The sequence below is a fragment of the Cebus imitator genome, unplaced genomic scaffold, assembly GCF_001604975.1.
Source record: "Cebus imitator isolate Cc_AM_T3 unplaced genomic scaffold, Cebus_imitator-1.0 Scaffold24, whole genome shotgun sequence".
Taxonomy (NCBI): Eukaryota; Metazoa; Chordata; class Mammalia; order Primates; family Cebidae; genus Cebus; species Cebus imitator.
In genome coordinates, this window is record NW_016107339.1 from 15,036,901 (window position 1) to 15,056,539 (window position 19,639).

Genomic DNA, 19,639 nt, shown 5'->3' on the forward strand with positions numbered 1-19,639 from the left:
AATAATTCTTACATTTGGTCTTTCGAGAATATTTTTTATATCTTTTGGGTGGTCTTCATCCCCTTTCTTTCTTTGCTTTTTTTTAATGTCCACTGATGGTATATCTTTAAATAGTCAGTCTTTGATCTCACTGATTCCTTTCTCTAATTGTTTCTTGCATTTATTGTTCATTCCCAAGATTTCAGTTTGATTTTTAAATTATTACAATCTCTGTGTGAAATTTTTGATAAACTTCTGAATTGCTTTTCTTCGTTATCTTATAGGTCACTGAGTTTCCTTAAAATTGTTATTTTGAAATCTTGGACAGAGAGTTCACAAATCACTATCCTATTAGAGTCAGTCACTGAATTTTTCCTTTGTCCTTTTTGGGAGGTCATACTTTCCTGTTTGCTGTTGTTTACTATGGGTATGTGTCTTTGCATTGAATGATTAGTTATTTATTCCAGTTTTCTCTGTATGGTTTGTTTTGATTTGTATGGAATATATTTGCTTGGTGAATCTTCACTACTAGGTTACTGCCTCCTTTTTGGCTCTAGGGGACACCTCAAGCTAGGTTCCCCTGGGATCTAGTACATGGTCAGAGTGCTGCCTATCCCACATTGGGGAAATCCCAAAGGGACTATCTTCCCAGTGTGGAAAGGCTGGCTAGGGTGTAGTACCCAGGGGACCTACAGCATGGTGGAGTTGAACAGCCACTCTGACTTGGCATCTCTGTTCTCTAGGTTACGGAGATCCTGGGGTTGGGGATAATAGACATGTCTCCTGTTTGTTTCTGTCTGTCCTGAGAATATGTCTCCCTTCAGGCAATTACTATGCTACCTATGGGTTAAGGGAAGGACAGGTCTTCTACCAGGGAACCCAAGAAGGTAGGGAAGCTCACTTCAATTCCACTTTTTCCAGTACAGAAATCATCAAGAGAAAATTTCCATGTAACTGGTGCTCAGAAGAATTGGGGGTAGAGCATTGTGGGTGTGGTGGTACAATTCTACCATCTGCTCAGTCTTTTTCTACTTATCTGTGGTCCTAGGAACTGTCTTACCCTGATACTTGAGTTCTGAGTTGTTACTGGTATAGATCTTGGCACTGTATATTTGTTTTTTGCTTTTTGTGTGGGGAGAGAAGCCAGCTTGCCCTATGCCACCATTTCAGTACCATCTGAACTCAAATTATACATTTTTTAATGCTTATAATTTTAAAATGTTAAATAATAAAAATAAGTAGTAAAAAATACTAGCAAACTGAATCCAATGACACATTAAAAAGATAATATGCCATGACAAGTGGGATTTAACCCAGGGAATGAGACTGGTTCAGCATACATGATACATCACATCAATAGAATGAAGGACAAAACCATATGATCATCTCAATAGATGCGGAAAAAAATCTGATAAAATGCAGCATACTTTCTGTTACAGTTTGGATATTCGTTTTCTCCAAATCTCATATTGAAATGTGATCCCCAGTGTTGGGTGTGGGGCCTGGCGGAAGGCATTTGGGTCATGGGGGCAGATCCATCATGTATGGATTAGTGTTGTCCTCAAAATAATAAACGAGTTCTCCCTACATTTGTTCATGTGAGAGCCAATTATTAAAAAGAAACTGGCACTGCCTCCTCTCTCTCTTGCCCCCCTCTCTTGTCATGAGGCATACCTGCTTCACTTTCATATTCTACCATGAATAAGAGCTTCCTGAGGCCTCACCAGAAGCTGAGCAGATACCACACACAACCATGATCCTTGCAAAATTATAAGCCAAATAAACATCTTTTCTTTATAAATTACCCAGTTTCAGGCATTACATTATAGCAATTCAAAACATACTAACACACCTTCATAATAAAAACTCTCAACAAACTAGGCATAGAAGAAACATACCTCAAAGTAATAAAGGCCATATATGACAAACACACAGCTGATATAGTACTAAGTGGGGAAAAGCTGAAAGCTTCTCCTCAAAGATCTGGAACAGACAAGGATCTCTACTTTCATCACTTTTATTCAACATAATACTGAGTATCTTGTCCCAAGCAATTAGGCAAGAGAAAGAAATAAAAGACATCATATTGGAAAGGAATACGTCGCATTAGTGCTGTTCATAGATGACATAATCTTATACCTAGAAAAACCTAAATGCCTTACATTCTTAGACATTATAAACTAATTCAGTAAAGTTGCAGCACACAAAATCAAATTAAAGAGAACATTAAAAAGGAGACATATTCTATGCTCATGGATTGGAAGAATTAATATTGTTTCAATGACCACACTGCCCTAAGAAATCTACCGATTCAATGTAATCCCTATCAAAATACCAATGACGTTCTTCACAACAATAGAAAAAAATTCTAAAGTCTATGTGGAATCACAAGAGACCCTGAAGAGCCAAAAGAATGCTAAGCAAAGACAACAAAGCTGGAGGCATCACACTTCTTCACCTCAAAATTTACTACAAAGCTATAGTAACCAAAACAGCATGGCATTGGTATATAAAACAGACACATAGACCAATGGAACAGAACAGAGAACCCAGAAATAAATCCACACATTTACAGCCAACTGATTTTTGACAAAGGCTTCAAGAACATCCAATGGACAAAGGACAATCTTTTCAATAAATGGTGCTGGGAAACCTGAATAACCACATGAAAAAGAATGAAGCTACACCCCTATCTCTCATCATGTAGAAAGAACTAAATCAAGATGGATTAAAGACTTAATTCTAAGACCTGAAACTATGAACCTACTAGAAGAAAACAATGGATAAATTCTCCAGGACATTGGTTTGGGCAAAGATTTTTTATGTAGGACCCCAAAGAACAGGTGCAAAAGCAAAAATAGACAAATGAGGCTATATTAAATTAAAAAGCTTCTGCATAGCAAGGAAGACAACCAACAGAATGAAGAGACAACCTGTTGAATGGGAGAAATTATTGGCAAACTAGTCATTCAAAAAGGGATGCATATCCAGATATACACGGCACTCAAACAACTTAACAAAATATATATATATATATATTTTTTAAAGACAGAGTCTTGCTCTGTATCCAGGCTGGAGTGCAGTGGCACAATCTTGTCTCACTGCAACCTCTGCCTCCTGGGTTCTAGTGATTCCCGTGCCTTAGCCTCCCAAGTAGCTGGGATTACAGGCACATGCTACCACACCCAGCTAGTTTTTGTATTTTTAGTAGAGACAAAGTTTCACCATGTTGGCCAGGGGTCTTGATTTCCTGACCTCATGATCCACCCACCTTAGCCTCCCAAAGTTCTAGGATTATAGGCATGAGCTACTGTGCCTGGCCAACAACAAAATAATTGTAATAATAATCCCATTAAAGGGAGGGCAGAGGATCTGAATAGATATTTGTCAGTAGAAGACATACAAATGGCTAAGAGATATATGAAATATGCTCAAGATCATTAAACATCAGGGAAATACAAATCAAAACCACAATGAGATATGCTCTTATCACAGTTAGAATAGTTATTATCGGGCCAGGCGCAGTGGCTCAAGCCTGTAATCCCAGCACTTTGGGAGGCCGAGGCGGGTGGATCACGAGGTCAAGAGATCGAGACCATCCTGGTCAACATGGTGAAACCCCGTCTCTACTAAAAATACAAAAAAATTAGCTGGGCATGGTGGCGCGTGCCTGTAATCCCAGCTACTCAGGAGGTTGAGGCAGGAGAATTGCCTGAACCCAGGAGGCGGAGGTTGTGGTGAGCCGAGATCGCGCCATTGCACTCCAGCCTGGGTAACAAGAGTGAAACTCCGTCTCAAAAAAAAAAAAAAGAATAGTTATTATCAAGAAGACAAAAAAATAAGATGCTGGAAGGGATGTGGAGAAAAGGAAACTCATATGTTCTCCTGGTGGGAATGTAAATTGTGCCATCATTATGGAAAACACTATGGAGATTCCTTAAACCTAAAAGTAGGACTATCTTATGATCCAACAATTCCACTGCTGGGTATTTATTATCAAAGGGGTAACTATACCTTCATATTTATTACAGCTCCATTCACAATAACAAAGATATGGAATCAGCCTCAGTGTTCATCAACAGATGAATAGTAAAGAAAATGTGTTATGTATACACAGTGGAATGCTATTCAGCCATAGACATGAAATCCTGACATTTTGCAACATGGACGGAAGTGAAGGTCAGTATATTAAGTGAAATAGACCAGGCAAAGAAAGACAAATATTGCATGTTCTCACTCATATGTGAGAACTGAAAGAAAAGTTTATCTTATGGAGGTAGAAAGTAGAATAAATAGTTACCAGAGGCTTGAAAGGGTGTGTGTGGGGGCTGGGAGATAAAACGAGCTAGCCTAATGGGTACAAACGTACAGTTAAATAGAAGGAATAAATTCTAACTTTTGATAGCACAGCAGGCTGGCTATAGTTAACAGCAATGTATTGCATATTTCACAATAGCTAGAAGAGTGGATTTGAAATTCACCCAACACAAAGAAATGATACATGCTTGAGGTGATGAATATTCTAAATATCCTGACTTGATCATTATACATTCTACACATTCATTAAAATATTATGTGTACCCCCAAAATGTACAAATATTATGTGCCAGTAATTTTTAAAAAAAACCCAACAAGCTCAATACAATAAGAGGTATTTTAAAATGATACAAAATTTATTTGTGTGATAATAATTTGGCAAATATTTCCTTTTTATTAACATCAACTTTTTCTCCTATAAGTATAAAGAGAATAATACACAGCATCAGAAGTAGTTGCTTTTCTGAGAGAGAATCCTTTTCCCAGTTAAAAATACAGAATCAGAATCACCATGGTAAATAGGACTTTGGAGAACTACATAGCACTGGATCTTGCAGTCCTGGGGCGGCCAGACTCAGAGAGGGCTCACCTTCCAGGGAAAACTAAACTTTGGCTTTCTTGTTTTGGTGTTGTTCTTATCTTATTGCAAGGCCAACATTGCAGAATATCAACAGAGTCCAGCCAAATGGTTGTATTCTCTTGTATTTCTTACAGTATGCACTGCCAAGGATGGTGCAGACTGTTACGGGCTAAATTGTGTCCTTTACCCATATGTTGAGGTCCTATGCTGACAAGACAGAGGGAGAAGATGGCCATCTATAAGCCAAAGAGAGAGGCCTCAGAAACAGTCAGTATTGCAATACATTGATCTTGGACCTGTAGCCTCCAGAACTGGGAGATAATACATTTCTATTGTTTAGCTTACCCAGTCTGTGCCACTTTATTATGGAAGTCTTAGCAAATTAAAACAGAAGATATCACTTTTTCTACCCCAGCCGGTATATGAAAATGAGATTTTTCAAGAGTATGAATTATGTAGGATTCCAAAGCATAGAATGGATAGATTGAAAATTGACAACGGCAGATGATGTAGAGTTTGGGCAGATGTAGGCTGGTTTCCAAGCCTCTGTGGGTCTCATGGTCACCACACGAAAGTGGAGATGTTCTCATTCCTTTTCATTTTCACTCAGAGCAAAACGTGTGGTCCAAACTGGTATATTATCAGAAGATACATTTAACTGAATTGAGGCGTTGAGGGAGAAAGTCTTGCTGTACTTTTATATAAAGATGAATGATAATTATCATCACTAAGGGGCTTTTAGGCAGGGCGTTTCTGGTATTATGTTTTCCTCCTGTGTTAAGGTGCATGTTCCTAAAAAGCCCTGTCTATCAGGAAATGGCATCGCTTAAATTTTTCTTTTGTCTGTCGACCCACTGGTCTTCACTTTATTTCGAAGTTTACCAGAATGTTTGTGTTTATCCAGCATTCACAGATGAATTTAAAAGTCCCTAGTAGTAGAGAGCATCTCCTGCGGTCACACAGCAACTGAGTGTGCTGGAGCAATGATAGGCACACGGCAGCCTTGGTCCGTACTCCAGTTCTCTAGGTGCCATGAGAATTGCAGCCTTTGGTTCATTTTCCACTTTTTTTTAATCTGAATGAGTGAAGGAAAACGCATGTTGACAACAAAGTGCCAGAGACCTAAGTCTTTTCCTTAAACCTACAGGGTTGGGGCACGGAGAGAGACAGACTGCCACTGATTCTCTGAATTCCAGCTTCCACTGTCAGTCACACAGCTGAAAGCAGGAAGAAGCTTTCTCTTCTGCACTTGGAACAAGAGGATAAATATGTCAGAGAGTCCCACACCTACCATGGAAAAGACGAGGGTCCCTTCCATTCCTTGAATCATGCCCATTTTTCTAATTACATGTGTTTTCCTGCAACACATAACTATATCTCCTCCCTTCAAACACCAATTATCACAGTACAAACATAACAACCGCACAAAGGAGTCACTACTGAGCCTGAAGCTCTGATGGAACCTCTGAGTTGAGGCTTTGTTTTATACTTAGATACTTGTGAGTCATTGCAGAGTTTTGCCTGACTCCACCATGACTTAATTTGATCAAAGTCTATGTGCTATGGGACCTCTCCAGTTCCTCATCAGAAATTACAATGAATGCCATGTTCAGCTCCTGGGGTGCCTGATGGCAATGAGCGGCAGCTCCTCTTAAATTTTTCTCTGCTTGTCGGGCAGCACTTTGAGGTTGACCAAGGCCTCATAGACTTCATTACTGCTGGGCCACATGGCCCAAGGCTCCTGGGCACAATGAATCCGTGGTCATGGATTCACCTCTGACATTTAATGACATGTGATTTTGGGCTTTCACAAGTGGTCTTTGGTTGAGATGGAAGGAAAAGATGCAAGGTCACAAAACTTCTCACCGCCCAGGGACCCCCCCCACCACTTTCACTCAGCGACTACATGGCCATTTCACTAAATTCCTGAGGACATGGCCAACAGAAACAACAACACAGGGAGGTGCCTTATGCAGAGTTCCATGGAAGGCTGGCTGGAACCCTTTAGACCATTTACCTACACCTGTTGGGATTTCTTTAGCATGAAATGCTCCAGAGGCAGTCATACCGTAAGCTTGGATCCTCCAACCCATTGAGTGGAAGGGTCGTAGCCCTGGCTAAATGAGCACTGAATTCTAGAGAGACCAAGAGACCGTCTAAGTTCTGAATCCTGAGTCCTGAATCCTGGAAGTTGGCTTCTGGCCAGGAAGCAGGTGTCACTGACTCTGATCCACAGAAGCAGCCCCACGGCTCAGGTTGCTCTCCTGATGTGGCAAATCTTCACCGCTTGTTAGCCCATCCATTTACTCAACCAGATTTTTCAAGTAAGTATGTTTTCCTCCTTTTCCCACTGTACTCAGTGGAAGGAATGGTCTAAACAGCAATTCCTGGAAACCAAGTCACCATGTATATACAATCTATTTTTGAGACAGAATCTCGCTCTTGTTACCCAGGTTGTAGTGCAATGGCACGATCTTGGCTCAGTACAACCTCCGCCTCCTGGGTTCAAGCGACTCTCCTGCCACAGCCTCCCGAGTAGCTGGGATTACAGGTACACACCACCACACCCAGCTTATTTTTTGTATTTTTAGTAGAGATGGGGTTTCACTATGTTGGCCTGGCTGGTTGCAAACTCCTGACCTCAGGCAATCCACCCACCTTGGCCTCCCAAAGTGCTGGGTTTACAGGCGTGAGCCATTGTGCCCAGCCACATGTATATACAATCATATATGTTAATGTCGCATACGAGAAAGAAAATGCAGAGGTACCAGTAGTGGCCACCTAAGCAGTGTAACATAGAGGTAATAAAAATAAATAGCTGGGTAGCATCTATCTATGCCATGATTAAAATATATATCAATAAATGATAACTTCTAAGAGAATAATCCCTAAATTGTAACATGTAAGAGAATAATCTCTATATGTAATACATGACTGTGATGCTGACAGACAAACCTCGGAGTACCGTCTGAAGACACTTCTCATCACCTTCACCTCATGAGCCAGATAGTGTGAAATGAGAAGCAGAGATCTGAAACGTGTGGCAAGCCTCTCTGCAAGGCAGTAGAGTAACGTTCTACACGAGCAAATCAAAGCAATCTCCTCAAAAATGACGCTGGCTGTATGGTGTGGGATGTGTGTCCTTAACTATAATGGAGTTAATGCTTTAAGTAGGTAATCTTTTTACATGAACAGGATTCTAAATGACTTATTAGCTGTCAATTAGCCAGAAGTTGTTCTCATTGCTAAAAGGGAGACCCTGCCATGAACCAGCATTTCCCAGGTGGAGGTTACTTGCAGACATTAACTTCTAACAGGGTAAATGTCCTGTTTTTATAGTCAGGGGAAACTGACTTTCGAAAATGGTCTCTGGCTGAGGGATCCCATCGTGAGTGGGGGATTTGCCAAGTCACTTCTCCCTGTTCCTGCTGGGGTTGGGGATGGTGAACCGAGTGAGGACACAAACTCTGAGAGGGAACCAGGTTCTCAGATGCTGGAACTCCTCCCCTCCATGACCTTCTCTTCTGCTATGCCTGGGTCCTATGTCTTGTCATTCCTTAGGCCTCCTTCTGCCCAAGAACCAGGCCCCCCCCTTTTTTTTTCTGGTGGTGGCACATTCCTGTAATCCCAGCTACTCGGGAGGCTGAGGCTGGAGGATCGCTTGAACCAGGGAGGCGGAGGTTGCAGTGAGCCGAGGTCGCACCATTGCACTCCAGCCTGGGCAACAAGAGCGACATTCTGTCTAAAAAAAGAAGAAAACTTATGATAAACGTCCCTTTCCGCTGACTCCTGACTTCCTGGTTTCCCTTCATCTCCACTGACATCAGGACGTTCCTGAGCATCAGAAAAGTCCTGCAATTATAGCCATTTAGAACTATTGAAAAATGCAGGCACTCTCTTCCAAACCAGTATTTGTTAAAGCTGCAGAGAGAGTATTTTTTGGTTTCTTAGGAGACAGGGAGGATGAAGGGGGCACTCACACTCAGAACATCTATTCCAACACTCCTGTCTTCATCAGCCTTTGGTTCCTTCCTACACATTATATCAAAAACATTTCTCACATCTAATCCTATTTAGTTAGGCATGACCAAGTCAAATTTAAAAGCAGCTTAACATTTAGAACCACTCTGAGTGTGGAAAATCTCAAATCGTTTTTCCCCTGCCCTCACACTACAACACCTATCAACATAGAAGACTTCTCTGATGAAATACAGGGAATTTCTCCAGTGAACAAGCAATTGGTTCTGTCATAGACACCAGCTGGGTGTCCTCTAACTCAATTCTGATACTATCTCCCTATATACAGCATCACATCCCATGGGTTGAGGGCTCAGTCCCTATGACTGTCCCCTTCCCACTCCTGATGCCGATCTCAAGCCTCAGATTATTTTGCTTGTGTTTCCAACTGACTTGCTATAAATCAGGGTTCCCACAACTCACTTCTCAGGTTTGATTAATTTGCTAGAATGGCTTACAGAACTCAGAGAAACACTCACATACATTTAACAGTTTATTTTAAAAGATACAAATAAAGAGCCATATGAACAGATACATAGGGCAAGTTCAGAAGTGTCCCCAGTGCAGGAGCTTCTGTCCCATTGGGTTGGGATGCACCACCCTCCCTGGCACATGGCTAAGCTCTTGTTCACCTTCCTGTAAGCCTCCCTTTGTTCAACTATCCAGAAGCTCTCCAAACTCTGCCCTTTTGGGTTTTGATGGAAACTATATTTCTTATGCCTGATTCATTAAATCACTGACTATCAGCTTAACCTTCAGCCTCTCTCCCCTCCCTCCAATGATATGATCCTTATTTAGAAAAACCTACAGACTCCACCAAAGAACTATTAGATCTGATATATAAATTCAGTAAAGTTGTAGAATGTAAAGTCAACATATAAAAATCAATATAATGTCTATACATTAGTAATGAAGTAGCTGAGAAAGAAATAAGCAATTCCATTTACAACAGCTAGAAAAAAATACCTAGGAATAAGTTTAAGCAAGGAAGTCAAAGATCTCTTAAAAAGAAATCTATTCAACACTGATGAAAGAAAGAAGAGGATGCAAACAAACAGAAATATATTCCATCCTCATGAATCAGAAGAATTAATATTAGTAAAATGACCATACTTCCCAAAGGAATCTAGAGATTCAAGGAACTCTCAATAAACATACCAATGTTATTTTTCACAGAATTAGAAAAAATAATTCTAATATTCCTATGGAACCAAAAAATAAAAACAGCTGAAATAGCCAAAACAATCCTGAGCAAAAAGAACAAAGCCAGATGCAAAATATATTACAAGGCTATAATAACTAAAACAGAATGGTATTGGTATAAAGACAGACATGTCAATCAATGAGAATAATAGAGAATCCAGAAATAAATCCGTATGTTTATAGCCAACTGACTTTTAACAAAGGTGTCAAAAACACATGAAAATCAATATCCATATGCAAAAGGATAAAATTAGATCCCTATCACTAACCCTATATAAAAACCAACTCAAGTTGAATTACATACTTAAATGTAAGACCTGAAACTATAAAACAACTAGAAGAACACCTAGGAGAAACATTCTAGGACACTGGTCTGGTCAAAGATTTTATGGTTAAGACTTTAAAAATACAGAAAACACAAACGAAAATAGACAACAGGACTATAATAAACTAAAAAGCTTCTGCATAGCAAAGAAAACAATCAGCAGAGTGAAGAGATAACCTGTTGAATGGGAGAAAGTATTTTCAAACCATTTATCTGACAAGGGACTTATATCTAGAATATATAGGAAACTCAAACAACTCAAGAATTAAAACCCAAAATAATCTCATTTAAGAGTGAGCAAAGGACATGAACAGACATTTCTCAAAAGAAGACATACAAATGGCCAACAGGAATGAAAAAAAAAAAAAAGCTCAACATCACTAACCATCAGAGAAATGCAAATCAAAACCACAATGAGATGTCTTCTTACCCCAGATAGAATAGACACAACTAAAAAGACAACAAACAAACAAACAAACAAACAAACAAGAAAACAGATGCTGGTGACGCGGAGAAAAGGGAACTCTTACACACTGTTGATGGGAGTTTAAATTAGTATGGCCACTATAGAAAACAGTAAGGAGAGTTTAAAAAAAATCTAAATACAGAACCACTACATCATCCACCAATTTGGGATGGGGTGGCAAAACCCTGGAGTTCAGGGGTCAGGGTTGGCAGAGAGCAGGGTCTGGGGGTGCTTGGGTAGCTGCAGGAGAATAAAAGAGGCAGATGCCTGGGTCCCAGGGTATGGAAGCGAGGGAGGTGCGGAGCTGTTCCCAGAAGGCAGGAATTAATAGAAGAATTCTTGAGACCTCTTGGGAATAGGGAGAGTTCAAGCCCTCAGGATCCAGGGCAAGGGGTCAGAAGCTTGGGCCAGGCTCATTGCTGAGCTCTTTGTAACCCACAACCATCTTCAGACTCCAACCTAAGTCACGCACACATCCTCCGAGAACAACATCTCCTTAGCTCCAGCAGAGTAGCCTGCTCTTTGCCTGTGACCCTCTGGCCCCGGGGCCTGGCATGGTGGCTCCTGCTGTCAAAGACAATGAGAAGCAGCCGTTCAGCAAGCTCAGTGCTGTGACCCCAGGCCTCGTGGGGCTGGACTATGATATGACAGTAAGGTCCAAGCTTAGAAAGTACAGCCCTGGAACTATTACCCTGGGCCCCTTAGCGCCTGGCCTTAGCTATCTTTTCTTCAGGTGCCTAGGGACTTCTGCTCTACACACACCGCACACACACACACACCTTCTAAAGGGATGCTTCCCATTTTTCTCTCCTCCCTGACTCACTCTTCTTCCTTCTCTTTCTTCTTCTTCTTTCTTTTCTCCTCCTCCTTCTCCTTCTGCTCCTCTTCCTCCTCTCCTCCTCCTTCTCTTCTTCCTTTTTCTTTCTTTCTTCTTTTTATAAGGAAAAATGTTTAATTGACTCACAGTTCCAGTGTCGGATATGATTCCTTCTTCTCTTATGATCCATTTCTTCTTCCTTCTGCTCCCTGGAGACTTCCGGCCTCCTGGACAGAGGCTGCTCTCCCTGGACCCCAGGGTTGGCGCTCACAGGCTGATTGCTGGGATGAGCAGCCTTTACCTGAAGGAGCAGCGGCGGGAACAGGGGAGGGGACAGGAGGCCAAGGTCCTATCCTGGAGGCTGAGGGACTAGATCTTACGGTAGCAAGGGTTTGGGGGTGGGTCAACCCTAGACCTGATCCTGTTGTTTTGCCCTGGAAGCCTCTCTCTGCCCTGAGATGAAAAGTCCATTCACTCAGTTGCGGGAGAAAACGGTCACATCAACATGGATTTTGGGAAGCTGGATGGACTCAGAGGCTGGGAGGCTCCCTTGTGTGCAGAACCCTGTCCAGGTTCTGGGTGCAGAGTGGGAGCCTGCAAGGACCTGGCTGGGTAGAAAGAGGATCGGGTTCTCTGTCCTCGGCCCTGTGGCCACACGGGGGCGCCGCCGCGCTGCTCTAGGATTCTGACTGCGTGCTCTCTGGCACAGGGCTGCGGGCTGAGTGGGTAGAGGGGGCTGAGCCTGAGGTCACCCACTCGGGGATGGAGATTTCTCGTGAGCAGCTCTGGAATCCACAGGACTCAGGCTAGATTTGCTTGTAACGTGAGGCAATTGTGGAGTAGCAAGATCTGGCTCTAGAATTCTTACGGTGAATACAGTTCTCATAGAATCCAACCAGAATGAGAGTCCAGGGCCTGAGTTGACTGTCCTGGGTACACTCAGCTTTGATGGAGTTGCCAAAAATGTAACTTTGGCACTTGCAGAAATTTCAGTGATTGTTGAAAACACCAAATACTTGTGTACAATTTCATTTCTGGTGGCTCTGGCTGTACTTTGACAGGGCAGAAAGAGCCGTGGAAGAGGCTGAAAGGCTCCTCTGGGAATTCTCAAGTCCCTTTTCATAGCAGTAACAACTCAGAAGTGACTGGACAGTGGGAACTAAAGACAGGAGGGTGTGGGGGCTGAGGGGCAGAGAGAAGGGCCAGTGAGCAGGAAGTGAGGAAAAGGAGCAGGGGAAAGAATTCTAAAGCAGTGGAGGAGCTTGGCAGGCGGTTCTTTGCATTTGTATTTAATACATTTTGTGGGACTTCCTAAAAAGTAATGACCTCTTTATGATTAAAAAATAAGGGTTACAAAAATACCAAGTGTCCAAATGAAATATGCACACTGCTTATGAAATATGCACACTGCTTAGACGTGCATAGTTCACGAAAACAGGCAGTGCTTGAGCGTCGGTGAAGAGCAATGGCGCACTCGCAAGTTTGAGGTGGTGACTACAGGTTGGTTCCTCGTTGCAATATACAGTAAGAAACCCTGCTTCTTTGTATTCAGGAGATGTTCTGGACTCACACAGGGAAACTTGAACTAGGGAATGAAGACAATTTTAAACGCAACAACTCAGAGTCTCAGATTCATATTCGGGGAAAGTAAAACTTAGGAGCTTTGAGAGTTTAATTGTAATGCTTTTTTGGACCCAGGTCTTATACAGATTGGAATCCTAATCATTCAGGGATTACCAGTATTGTGCTACCTACTGTATTAATAAACAAAAAAGAAACTGGTCTCTATGAGAATCTCTATCTGGTGCCTTCAGAAAAAACTTCACCAGGTGTAGAGAGAAAACCCTGTCTCTACACCTCCATCCCCAGGGCGAGCTCACTCTCTGGCATCAAGTTCCCTGTGGTGAGTTTCCTTGCATAAGAGTCCGAGGGGAGAGGTAAGGAGTGGGAGGCAGGGAGTCCAGTTCAGGGTCGGGGATTCCAAGAGGAGAAATGAAGGGGAAGGGGCTGGGCACAGCCTGGGGCATCCCTCCCTGGTTTCCACAGACAGATCCTTGGCCGGGACTCGGGCAGACAGTGTGACAAAGAGGCCTGGTGTAGGAGAAGAGGGATCAGGACAAAGTTCCAGGTCCCGGGAGTAGCTCTAAGGATCTCAGGTTTCCGGAGCCGGGTCTCCATTGTTGGGGACTCCCCACTCCCCCGAGTTTCACTTCTCCCGACAGGTGTCGGGTCTTTCTTCCAGGATACTCATGATGGGTCATTAGTTCCCACTCCCATGGGGTGCTGCGTTTCTGGAGAAGCCAATCAGCGTCGCCGCGGTCCCCGTTAGCGGCCAGTCACCCACCCATTCTTCCCAACTCCGAGGATGGGGTCCTGGCGCCCAGAACCCTCCTCCTGCTGCTCACGGGGGCCATGGGCCTGACCGAGACCCGGGCGGGTGAGTGCAGGGTCTGGAGGGAAACGGCCTCTGCGGGGAGGAGCGAGGGGCCCGCCCGGCGGGGGCGCAGGACCCGCGGAGCGGCGCTGGGAGGAAGGTCGGGCAGGTCTCAGCCTCTCCTCGCCCCCAGGCTCCCACTCCTTGAGGTATTTCTACACCTCTGAGTCCCCGCCCGGCCGCGGGGAGCCCGGCATCATCTCAGTGGGCTACGTGGACGACACGCAGTTCCAGAGGTTCGACGGCGACGCTGCAAATCTGAGAGGAGAGCCGCGGGCGCCGTGGGTGGAGCAGGAGGGTCCGGAGTATTGGGACCTGCAGACACCGAGAGTCAAGGCCCAGGCACAGACTTTCCGAGTGAACCTGCGGACCCTGCGCGGCTACTACAACCAGAGCGAGGTCGGTGAGTGACCCCGGCCCGGGGCGCAGGTCACGACCCCTCCACATCCCCCACGGACTGCTCGGGTCTCCCCGAGTCTCCGGGTCCGAGATCCACCCCGAGGCTGCGGGACCCGCCCAGACCCTGGACGCGGGAGAGCCCCAGGTGCCTTTACTCGTTTGCATTTTCAGTTTAGGCCGAAATCCCCACGGGTTGGTCTGGGCGGGGGCGGTGTTTGGTGACCGCGGTGGGGCGGGGCTGGGGTCACCAAGGCTCAGACCACTCAGCCCAAGTGGGAGGCCGCTGGTGAGGCTGAGAGGCTGGGAGCCTACCTGGAGGGCACGTGCGTGGAGTGGCTCTGCAGACACCTGGAGAACAGGAAGGAGACGCTGCAGCGCGCGGGTACCAGGGGCAGTGGGGAGCCCTCCCCATCTCCTGTAGATCTCCCGGGCTGGCCTCCCAAGAGGAGGGGAGGGAAATGGGATCCGCGCTAGAATATCGACCTCCCTTGAATGGAGAATGGCATGAGTTTTCCTGAGTTTCCTCTGAGGGCCCCCTCTGCTCTCTAGGAGAATTAAGGGATGACGTCTCTGAGGAAATGGAGGGGAGACAGTCCCTGGAATACTGATCAGGGGTCCCCTTTGACCCCTGCAGCACCCTTGGGCACTGTGACTTTTTCTCACAGACCTTATTCTCTGCCTCACACTCAATGTGTTTATTTAAAGTTCTGATTCCAGCTTTTCTGAGTCCGTCTGTCTCCACTTAAGTCAGGACCAGAAGTCACTATTCCTTCCTCAGAGGCTACAACTTTCCAAGGAATAGGAGATTATCCCAGGTGCCTGCATCCAGGCTGCTGTCTGGGTTCTGTGCTCCCTTCCCCATCCCAGGTGTCCTGTTCATTCTCGGGAGGGTCACATGGGTGCTGCTGGGGTGTCCCATGAGAGATGCAAAGTGCCTGAATTTTCCGACTCTTCCCATCAGACTCCCCAAAGACACATGTGACCCACCACCCCATCTCTGACCATTAGGCCACGCTGAGGTGCTGGGCCCTGGGCTTCTACCTTGCGGAGATCACACTGTCCTGGCAGTGGGAGGGGGAGGACCAAACTCAGGACACGGAGCTTGTGGAGACCAGGCCAGCAGGGGATGGAACCTTCCAGAAGTGGGCAGCTGTGGTGGTGCCTTCCAGAGAGGAGCAGAGATACACATGCCATGTGCAGCTTGAGGGGCTGCCGGAGCCCCTCACCCTGAGATGGGATAAGGAGGGGGATGGGGGGGATCACGTCTCTTCTCAGAAAAAGCAGGAGCCCTTCTGGAGCCTTTAGCAGGGTCAGGACTGAGACCTGGGGTCAGGGACCTTTACGTTTCTCTCCTTTCCCAGACCCGTCTTCCCAGCTCACCATCCCCATCATGGGCATTGTTGCTGGCCTGGGTGTCCTAGGAGCTGTGGTCACTGGAGCTGTGGTCACTGCTGTGATGTGTAGGAAAAAGAGTTCAGGTAGGGAAGGGATGAGGAGTGGGTTTTCTTGTCCAATTGGGGGTTTCAAGCCCCAGGTAGAAGTATTCCCTGCCTCCTTACTGGGAAGCACCATCCACACATGGGCTGACCCACCCTGGGGCCCTGTGTGCCAGCACTTAATTCTTTTGTGAAGCACATGTGACAGTGAAGGACAGATGTATCACCTTGATGATTGCGGTGTTGGGGTCCTGATTCCAGCATTCACAAGTCAGGGGAAGGTCCCTGCTAAGGACAGACCTTAGGAGGGCAGTTGGTCCAGGACCCACACCTGCTTTCCTGGTGTTTCCTGATCCTGCCCTGGGTCTGTAATCATAGTTCTGGAAACTCCTCTTGAGTCCAAGACCAGGAGGTTCCTCTAAGATCTCATGGCTCTGCCTCCTCCCTGTCCCTTCACAGGACATTTTCTTCCCAAAGGTGAAGAAAGAGGGAGCTACTCTCAGGCTGCGTGTAAGTGGTGGGGGCGGGAGTGTGGAGGAGCTCACCCACCCCATAATTCCTCCTGTCCCACATCTCCCTCGGGCTCTCACCAGGTCCTGTTTTTGTTCTACCCCAGGCAGCGACAGTGCCCAGGGCTCTGATGTGTCTCTCACAGCTTGTAAAGGTGAGGCCTTGGGGAGCCTGAAGTGGGTGGGGGTTGAAGAAGAGGGGATAGGACTGGGTAATGTGGATTCTTTGATTGGGATATTTCAAGTGTGTGGTGGACTGTTCAGAGTGTCATCACTTACTGTGACTGTTATGAATTTTTTCATGACTATTGTTTTCTGTAGCCTGAGACAGCTGCCTTGTGTGGGACTGAGATGCGAGATTTCTTCACGCCTCCCCTGTGACTTCAAGAGCCTCTGGCATCTCTTTCTGCAAAGGCATCTGAATGTGTCTGCGTCCCTGTTAGCATAATGTGAGGAGGTGGAGAGATAGCCCACCCCGTGTCCACTGTGACCCCTGTCCCCACGCTGACCTGTGTTCCCTCCCCAGTCATCTTTCCTGTTCCAGAGAAGTGGGGCTGGGTGTCTCCATCTCTGTCTCAGCTTCATGGTGCACTGAGCTGCAACTTCTTACTTCCCTACTGAAAATAAGAAACTGAATATAAATTTGTTTCTCAAATATTTGCCATGAGAGGTTGATGGGTTAATTAAATAAGTCATTTCCTAAAATTTGACAGAGGAAATAAAGACCTGAGAACCTTCCAGGATCTGCATGTTCGCTGTGCTGAGTCTGTTGCAGGTGGGGATGGAGAAGGCTGTGAGGAGCCGAGTGTGGACGGGGCCTGTGCCCAGTTGCTGTTGAGTCCATCATGGGCTTTATGTGGTCAGTCCTCAGCTGGGTCAGCTTCAGTGCTCCATTGTCCTTGTCCCTTCAGTGGAAACTTGTCCAGCAGGAGCTGTGACCACAGAGGCTCATACATCACCCACAGTGGCCCCTGCACATGGGAGTCTCTGTTTCTGAGATAAATTTTCAGATCCATTCAGCTCCTGCCCTCCTTCTAGGGCTCCTCTTCTGCTCTGCTCTCCTGCCCTCTCTCCCTGTCCTGGTTCCAGTGATCTTGGTGCTGGCTCCAATCCCAACTCATGAACTATAAAGCAGAGGCTAATTTAGACTTACATTTGTTTGTGAAATTGGATCCATCATGAAGGACTGTTCCTCCCTGAAGAGAGAAACCTGATTACGTGCTGCAGTGTGTGGTGGGGGAGGGGGAGGGTTGGTGTGGGAGGAGGGTTGGAGGTGGGACACCACAGGCAGCCCTGCTGAGAAAAGCACAGGTGGCCTGGATATCAGTTTGAGGAGACCTTGTGCTGTAGCTGCCACAAAACAGCACTTGGCCTGAGTCTATGTTAACAACGATACTTTCTTTAGAATAGGAGGTGCTCTACAGTGATCATTCATTCAACCGACCTTTGTTGTCTGCCAGACATAGGACAGAATGATTCTGCATTTGGGGAACACTATTGAAGTAAAATCAGAAAAATCTCTTACCTTGTGGAGCATGTGTTTCAGTGGGGAGAGGCAGACGATGGATACACTATCACCAGAGCAAGGAAGGAAAGTGCTAGAAGGTGGGAAGTGCTGTGAGGCAGGTGATCCAGGATGTGGGCAGTGAGGACAGGGAAGGTGGCTGTTGCACAGCAGTGGTCAGTGTGTGCCTTGTTGCAAAGGTGACCTTTGAGGAAAGATTTGAGGGACATAAGGATGTCTGGGGAAGTTCTTTCTAAGCAGGGGAACTCCATGCAAATGCACTAGGGCAGGAAGGTGTCTATGTTCCCAGAAGAGCAAGGAGGCCAGGAGGGCTGGACAGAGAGAAGCTAGATGAGGTCAGTGGTATGGCTTCAGGGGATTGGGGTTGGATCTGATCTTTGCTCCAAGTGGGATGAAGATTTAGAGGACAGTTTTGAGAAGAGGGCTATGATATGACTTCTCTTTTATGTGTGTGTGTATGTATGTATTTATTCTCTTTTTTATTATTATACTTTAAGTTCTGGGGTACATGTGCAGAATGTGCAGGTCTGTTACATCAGTATTCACGTGCCATGGTGGTTTGCTGCATCCATCACACTGTCATCTACATTAGGTAATTCTCCTAATGCTATCCCTCCCCTATTACCCCACCCCCTGCTACCCTTTCCCTAGACCCCATCCCCTGACAGGCCCTGGTGTGTGATGTTCCCCGCCTTGTGTAAATGTGTTCTCATTGCTTAACACCCACTTATGAGTGAGAACATGTGGTGTTTGGTTTTCTGTTCTTTATTAGTCTGACCAGTGGTCTATCTATTTTGTTGATCTTTTCAAAAAACCAGCTCCTTGATTCATTGATTTTTTTAAGTGTTTTTTGTGTCTTTATTTCCTTCACTTCTGCTCTGATCTTAGTTATTTCTTGTCTTCTGCTAGCGTTTGAATTTGTTTGTTCTTGCTCCTCTAGTTCTTTTAAATGTGACATTAGGGTGTTGATTTTAGATCTTTCCTCCTTTCTCTTGTGGGCATTTAGTGCTATAAATTTCCCTCAGCATACTGCTTTAAATGTGCCCCAGAGATTCTGGTATGTTGTGTCTTTGTTCTCATTGGCTTCCAAGAACATCTTTATTTCTACCTTTATTTCATTATTTATCCAGTAGTCATTCAGGAGCAGGTTGTTCAGTTTCCATTTGGTTGCATGGTTTTGAGTGGGTTTCTTAATCTTGAGTTCTAATTTTATTGCACTGTAGTCTGAGAGACTGTTATGAGTTCCATTATTTTGCATTTGCTGAGGAGTGTTTTATTTCCAATTATGTGGTCTATTTTAGAACAAGTGTGATGTGGTTCTGAGAAGAATGTATATTCTGTGGATTTGGGGTGGAGAATTCTGTAGATGTCTATTAGGTCCGCTTGGTCTAGATCTGAGTTCAAGTCCTGGATATACTTGTTAATTTTCTGTCTCATTGATCTGTCTAATATTGACAGTAGAGTGTTAAAGGATCCCACAATTAATATGTGGGAGTCTAAGTCTCTTTGTAGGTCTCGAAGAACTTGCTGTATGAATCTAGGTGCTCCTGTGTTGGGTGCATATATATTTTGGATAGTTAGATCTTCTTGTTGCATTGATCCCTTTACCATTATGTAATGCCCTTCTTTGTC

The 19,639-nt window shown here is 45.0% G+C and overlaps 1 pseudogene across 1 annotated transcript; it reads left to right on the forward strand.

The window, feature by feature from the left end:
- Positions 1–11,441: 11,441 nt before the first annotated feature.
- Positions 11,442–17,223, forward strand: LOC108299891 (annotated as a pseudogene). Its single transcript, XR_005199045.1, has 8 exons — positions 11,442–11,537; positions 13,257–13,351; positions 14,132–14,541; positions 15,499–15,774; positions 15,899–16,015; positions 16,451–16,483; positions 16,590–16,637; positions 16,804–17,223. The product of XR_005199045.1 is annotated as an HLA class I histocompatibility antigen, C alpha chain-like (transcript).
- The last annotated feature ends 2,416 nt before the right edge of the window (positions 17,224–19,639 follow it).